The sequence below is a fragment of the Marmota monax genome, unplaced genomic scaffold (genome assembly GCF_021218885.2).
Source record: "Marmota monax isolate L192 unplaced genomic scaffold, Marmota_monax_Labrador192_F-V1.1 WCK01_AAM20220418_F8-fsc02953, whole genome shotgun sequence".
Lineage (NCBI taxonomy): Eukaryota > Metazoa > Chordata > Mammalia > Rodentia > Sciuridae > Marmota > Marmota monax.
In genome coordinates this window covers 1-7,000 of record NW_026693335.1, presented here as the reverse complement: position 1 = coordinate 7,000, position 7,000 = coordinate 1, and the positions used below count along the sequence as shown (strand labels likewise).

The window sequence follows — 7,000 nt, the reverse complement described above, 5'->3', positions numbered from 1 at the left end:
CTTCTGACTGGGGAAATCTGAAATGTTAATGCAGTTTTGAATGGTATTTCCTTGAGTGCTTTGAAAATATTCAGACAGTAAACACAGCATGATACTTTGCTAGTGTCTTCCTTTCTTGGAATTCCTTTTAGTTATTCTTCAATGAAAAGTGTTGCATACTCTAACCAAATTGAGTGTGCCCATTTGTATACATAAAATATAGACACATTTTCATTCTGAATTTCTCTCTTTTTAAAATAAATTTTTGACTATATATATTTTTCTAAATGACATTCATGTTTTCCAAGCTCTGTGACTCAAACAAGTCCAAGTGTGTTTTATTTCTACACAAAGTGACAGATTTGAAAATCTCTTAACACATCAATTTTAACACTAAAAATTGCCCTTTATTGTTTTAAATGTTGAATCTGTATAATATCAAGTCCATTTCTCAAGAGAGTTTTAAATAAATTTTCTGTTGTGTTTATAGTATTGCTGAGTATGTTTGCTAGTTAAGCACTGATTTAAATTGTTTTAGATATATGCATATCAGTGTTTGTTATCAGGGAACACATTCTCTCTTAATTCTTCCTGGTTTTACCCCAGCAGAAGCCAGATGAAGGAAAGCATCTCAGCTTCATCTGGAATGCATAAGATAGTGTCTCATTTGGAAAGTACTGTTGCACAAAATGTAATGGTCTTATCTCCAATTGCAATGACTTCATATCTATGAACATGGTGGTGTCTAAAGAGTGATGATGAAATCTATATGTAACTCATAACTGACATTATTTTTAACAGAGTGATTCTGAGCAAGATAATGAGTGTACTTCTTGTCTATTTGGTGTATTCCGTTCACCCACAAAAAAAAGAATAAAAGGATATGTAAAAGGTAAGATACACATAGGATACAAAATATAATAGAGAGACTATTGCCAAAAAATATGAGCACTAGCATAGAGTAATTGTTCAAAGAATATGTCTATTAAGTAGCTAGCAAGGAAAAAGGAAGATAAGAAGTGGCATCTTTTAGGTTTCATTCACAGGTTAAATTGGGAGTATTGCTAAATGAATACAATTGTGAGTTGCATTTAAGACATGCTTCTATCACGGGTAAATCTAAAATAAGGCAAAAGCAAGAAGAAGATGTAATGAAGACTGAGAAAGACAGTGAGTACATGGAGTCAAAAAGAAAAAGAGGAATAAGTTTTACCAAGGAGAGGGCGGGAAATTCAAGCCACATATGAGAAAGGTAAAGAGCAGGGTTTTCAAAATGTGGGAAGAATTTGTGAGTTTCAAACTACAAAGATGAATGAAGGGGAGAGTACATCTTTCTGAACCTTCATGACTTATTCACACTTGGAAATGAATTGAGGAATAAACACTTGATGCCACAAAGCTAAGTTTATTTACCATAAATGATTAGGCATGTACAAAATTTAGTGACAACATTTTGTTACACCCTAGGACAAAAACACAGTGAAGAAACAGCAAATGGAAAAGGCAAAAGAAGTACAAATAGTTGTGGAGCATTCCTGAAACCCACAGGTATCTAAAATTAATGTTGGAAAAAGATTACAGATTCTTCTAAACTTGACTTTGAAGGGACATCCTAAGGTAAAATCCAGAGCTATATTCAAATTAACTTAGAGGAATTGGAAACTGACAAATTTCACACTGGAACTCTGAAAACATAAGGAATCATCTCTTGGGGATCATGTCCAAAATCTCATTCTGACTGAGCAAGTCTTTCCTTCTCCATGTCCATTACATTCTATAGTGATTCCAAAGATCCTTTGGAATGTCCTTTTGAGAAATATGCAAGAACAGCTACGGGTTCCTGCAGTTTAGGACACAAGCAGATCAATTGCAAGGACAAATATTGAGTTCATTCTAAACATGTCTCTTGAGAATTGAGAGGGACTCAAAAGACTAAGATGAAGAAATTATATTTCCATGATAAATTTGTTACATTGCCAGGAAAGAAAGTGGGCAAAAATCCATTCAAAGAATGTAAAATGGAAAGAAACAAGCCTCCACTCTAGGGTTCTTTTTGAAAAGCTAAAGGGAAGGGAAAATGAAGGAGGAATCATGAAATTTAGCTAGGAAATATGAGTAAATGGAGAGAATACTCTTCAGGGCTTTACAGTTTGTCTCATTTCATATCAATATCTGATGGAGAGATGATTATAGAACTAGTGGGGGCTGGAAGAATAAAGGCAACCTACAGCTGCCAATTTCTCTCCTCCATATGTAGCAGGCCCCACAATGTGTGAGGCATCCATATATGTCATTCAGAAGAGCAACATTGCATTTTTGAAGAATTAATTGTTTTAAAGAAAGCTAATATTTCCATTCATACTATTCTTATCATTAGTATCATTAATTTTGTTTAAGCCATTATTTTTTGGTGCTTCGTTGGGAAACCATGCTGCTTACATGCCAAGAATCCACAGTACTGCTGAGATACCTTCTGAACTCTAGAGGACAAATGTTGTTCTGAACTGGGACTTTTTTGAAAATACTTTAAAAGCCTTGTAGATATGCCACATCAGACTCAAACTGGAACCAGAAATCTTTATGCAGTTTACTCCTCAAAAACCAACACCATTACTCTTATTTACCAATTTCTTCAAAACATAATAGTTTATTGATATCTGCAATTTCTGCAAGATTTCAGAACAATTTTTTGATGGACTAGTCTGAATCCTTTGTGCTTTATCATATTTCTTTCTTTTTTTTTTTTTTTTTCATAGATGTTGGATCACTTTCTTCACACAACAGAGGAAAAATAAAATTGGTGTTGGTTGAGCCACCTGATACAGGAAAGGAAGCTATATCAGTTTCCCACATGGGTATGGATAAACACCCAGATGGTGTTAGCTGACTTTCTGTAAACACATACATCAGAAAATTCTCCATGATGAGCAAACAATTATATCTTCCCCCGCACTTACATCACCACTTTAGACTTGTTAATTATAAGGCAAATAAGGGATTGGAAAAGGACTTATAATGAAATGGATTAATAGATTCTGATAAGATTCACTAAAGATGTGTACTGCCACATTTTAAAAGCTTTGACATTGAATTTCTCAGGGGTGTTCTTTCCTCCTTTAAATACAGTTCATTCTGCATCTCGACATAATTGTATAATTGATCATTTCAAAAATGATCTTTCCTCTGGAAACTTAACTGCAAATATTACTGAACCCACATTCCTGGTTTGGTTTTAGTACTTTGAATCTTGTGACTTTACTCAACACACATGTAATTCATTTTACTGCTTTTATATAAAATGAATGTGTTATTTATTGGCAAACAGTTTTCCAGAAATTTTGACTGAGTTGTAAATCAAGAATGTGCTTGCACATACCAAGGAAGTGTTTGCTAATCGTTCTATGACATATTTTATTTCTTTATTTTACCTCAATTGTGGGCACTAAAAAAAGGTCTTTTTGCATGCTAAGCAAAAAGTTGCTGTCTCACTGAACGTCTCCCACAGACCTCTCTAATTCTCTAGTGGGTTTTCTAAATCCAGGTTTCAGAAAATTGTGCACCAAGCACCTAAATGAGTTCCTTCAACACAGGAAGATATTTTTACAGAAGAAACTACATGGTACATGAAAACAACATTCACAGTTCCTACGTTTTATTACACATCCCATTTGAAACCTTGCATTACAGTCGGGATCTCAAAGCACACAGAGCCACTTTCTTTCTTGTTCATTTAATTAAAATGGGTTCCATAAATCTCACTGAAAATTTTATACCCTCTGTATTTTTGGAAAAATTCCATCCAATCAGGCCTGCATCAATTTTCTAGTGCACTGCTGCCTTCTCACTATTCATCTCCATTCGTGCACATGCCACTCAAGGTCACATGCTTATCACATTGAGGTTGGTTTTACTATTTATGCGTATAGTGCATATATGACCATAAGACACGGATTTCCGTGCATCTTAAATTTCCTAAGAATCTTTCTTAATACAAATTTTTCCTCACTGTGTATTTTGATCCCTCTCTCTGCCTGCGATGTCCCCTGGCAGTTCTCCTTGCCAATCCCTATAGTCAGTCAGGCATGTTCCATTTAAGCCCTGTGTGTATGTACAGTCTCACATGCCCTCAGCATTTCCTCCCTCTGGCAGATAACCTCACTTTTGAAGTCTCCATTAATCTCTATCTCTAGAAAAGACATCATCCCTGTCCCCTATTTTCTCCTCTAGTTCTTACCACAAATTCAATTACAGGTGGAAATAAATAAAGCTTTTGACAGTAATATGATATAAAAGCAGTCCTCTCAAGTCCAGTAACTGATGAACTGGGTAGGAAAATGAATACTTTACAGCTCACATGTTTATTACTCAGCACAAAAGTTGTAATCTGTCTGAGGTAGTCCCAAGGAAAGAAAACCAGTTTATGTCAGGAATAACAGGCATAATCGTGAATGTTTTGCAAGACAGAGGCAATTTTGATTGAAAAAAATATATGAGAAGAAGTGGAAGCTAAAATGAAAAATAATGTGGAATTCATTCTGTTAAGGTGTAAATGCAATCATTTATTTGGAACACAATGAAGTACAATGGATTTTTAAAATTTAATAATTGAGGAGGAGATAGTAAACAGTGTGATGATTATAGTGTACAAAGAAACTTAAATTTTTTACTGTGAAATTTTCATTCAACTTGAATGGATCAAGTTGTGAGTTATTATAGGCATCATACATGGTGAATACCTAGTGTCTCCCCACATGGTTTTCTGAGGTATTGGACCAGTAAAATTACTCTTCAATGATGTCAGTATGCATGGGGTTCAGAGACACACATCCATAATTGCAGGTACTTGAGAGGCAGAGGCAGCCTCTCAGGTTTACAGCAAACCCTGGAATTGAAAAAACACCCTGTCTCCCAGTATAAAGACTTGGGATCTGAAGTAAGCATTATAGTATTTTGCAAGGATACACATGTTTGGGGGTAAAATACATAGGCCCACACACAAACAGCAATAAAAATTTCACACATGATATATATTCTTCTAAAGTAAAACTTCAATAAAAATATAACTGGACAAATAAAATTATATGATTATTAGTACTCTTCCTTTTTATAATTTGGATAATTTGTCTTTCACATGAATTTTTTTAAGTATTTTAAGTTTATCTGTGCATTTGTCAGCAGAGTTAAATTTGGACAGATCATCTGAGGCAGAACAGAAGAGGCTTCATGATATGGATGATACTGCACATCACCAGCAAAAGGTAGGCATATGTGTCCATTTAAATTCTTTTTCTTGCTTCCAGATGCCAATTGAAATGACCTACTACAGTACTCTTTGAAAATCCAAACATAGTAATTAAATATTTAAGTACAGAGAAGTTAACTGGTCATCAATATCAAAATAGCTTTAGCAATCAAGGTGAATGACAGATAAACTTTATGCAAGTAATTGCACTACTATTTTCCAATAATGTTTGCATTTTCATCTATGTGACAGCCTTAAATGGTGAATGATAAATTGCAGAATATCATATCAGTTGAAACTAGGAACATGCATAAATGCAATGACCGCTGAACACATTCATGTAAAAATAGCTTCATTCCCAAAGGCTCAGTGTTTAATTTCACATTAGCTGTCACCCATGACAAGGTTAACGATGTTTTTCTCCATGGATTCCTGTGTCTTTACTGAGGAAGATACCAGACTTAAATGAGACCCAAAACTGCCTGTTAATGGAAAATGATTCAGGATGGGTACTTTTCTGTTAATATACATACAGTTTCTATTGATTTTATGTCATTTCCTTTCAAGAAATCAATTCACTTATTAAACATATTTTTTTCTTAGTATCTAGATGTTGTTAGACCTAAGTCATTGGATGCAATTATTGAGAAATCATGAAATTTGGGAGGTGTATTTTTCCTCTGTTCTCATGTTGTCTGTGTTAGTAAATTGTGGATTTCCATGCATTTGAATGGATTTCTGTTCCATAGTGTCTCCTGGGTACTTGGAGTGTGCAAGTTTCTCTTTGGGATGTTTCCTGGACAGGGTTTATAGATGAGGATCACATCTGAAAAATGAGCATGTTTAACATGTTACTTTCACTCACAAGTATCTCTGTAAGGGGAGAGTATCACAGAGCCACCATCACCTTGCCAGGGTAGTTTCCTGCTCAGAAGGTGTAAGCCACCTGGGAAAAAGAAAGTCTCAAATAATTAGTAAGGAAATAAGAGACAGAGCCAGAAATTAAGTTTGAAAAGGAAAGCAGAGCTCCTGAAAGGTTCCCCAATCCCAGTAGAAGCTGGAACTGAACAACTAGAAAAAGGATCAAGTTGTTTATTTAAGGGAGAGTAGATCAAAGGCAGAGATAAGTTTTTAGCGGGAGGAATATTGCTTTTTGGTGTGTTAGGGTTCTTGCAGCAATGAAGTTGATTGGCATCTTGACAGGCCACACCCAACTCTGAAAGGCTGTGTAGCTGTGTGGCTCCAGCTGGTCCACCCATCTCCAGTGCAGTGCTGAACCTGACACAGCTTTGTAAGAAGCCAGTGGCTTCTAAGTCAATTTGCTTCACACCAAGTTCGCATTGGCTCCTGTCAGGAGAGAATAAACTCCAATAATGATCACAGCATAAACCAAAATATGTATCCACTGTACATAAAATATTATGTTTTAAATGATCTCCAGAGCAGCACAAAATGAAGAGATGGAGTAGGAAATAACAAGGTTAACCTGCAAAAAAAAAAAATATATCCTGGTTATAATATAATTATTGGAACATATTTCAAAAAAGTAAGTAGAGTGAAAGTGGTGAGAGTAAGCAGAGTCAGAATAGGAGTAGAGGAAAAAATGCAATAAAAATGAGAAATGAAAAGATTTAAAATGAGAATAAAAATTGTCTCTGGCTAACCAAAAAAAAATGAATGAATGGAATAAATGTCTCAAATAAATAGAAAGAGAAAAATAAATAACATGGAAAACTCATAAAAATTATCAAACAAAAATATCAGAAACAATAATAGCAA

At 34.8% G+C, this 7,000-nt stretch overlaps 1 long non-coding RNA gene across 4 annotated transcripts; it reads left to right on the top strand.

The window, feature by feature from the left end:
* The first annotated feature begins 17 nt into the window (after nucleotides 1–17).
* Nucleotides 18–6,992, top strand: LOC124101052 (uncharacterized). Of its 4 annotated transcripts, none has more exons than XR_006854518.2 (4): nucleotides 18–871; nucleotides 1,447–1,527; nucleotides 2,736–2,834; nucleotides 5,155–6,992. It is a non-coding gene; the product is annotated as an uncharacterized LOC124101052 (long non-coding RNA). The 4 variants fall into 4 exon arrangements; XR_006854516.2 differs by having other exon boundaries at nucleotides 19–871; nucleotides 5,158–6,992; XR_009228012.1 differs by lacking the exon at nucleotides 2,736–2,834 and having other exon boundaries at nucleotides 19–871.
* The last annotated feature ends 8 nt before the right edge of the window (nucleotides 6,993–7,000 follow it).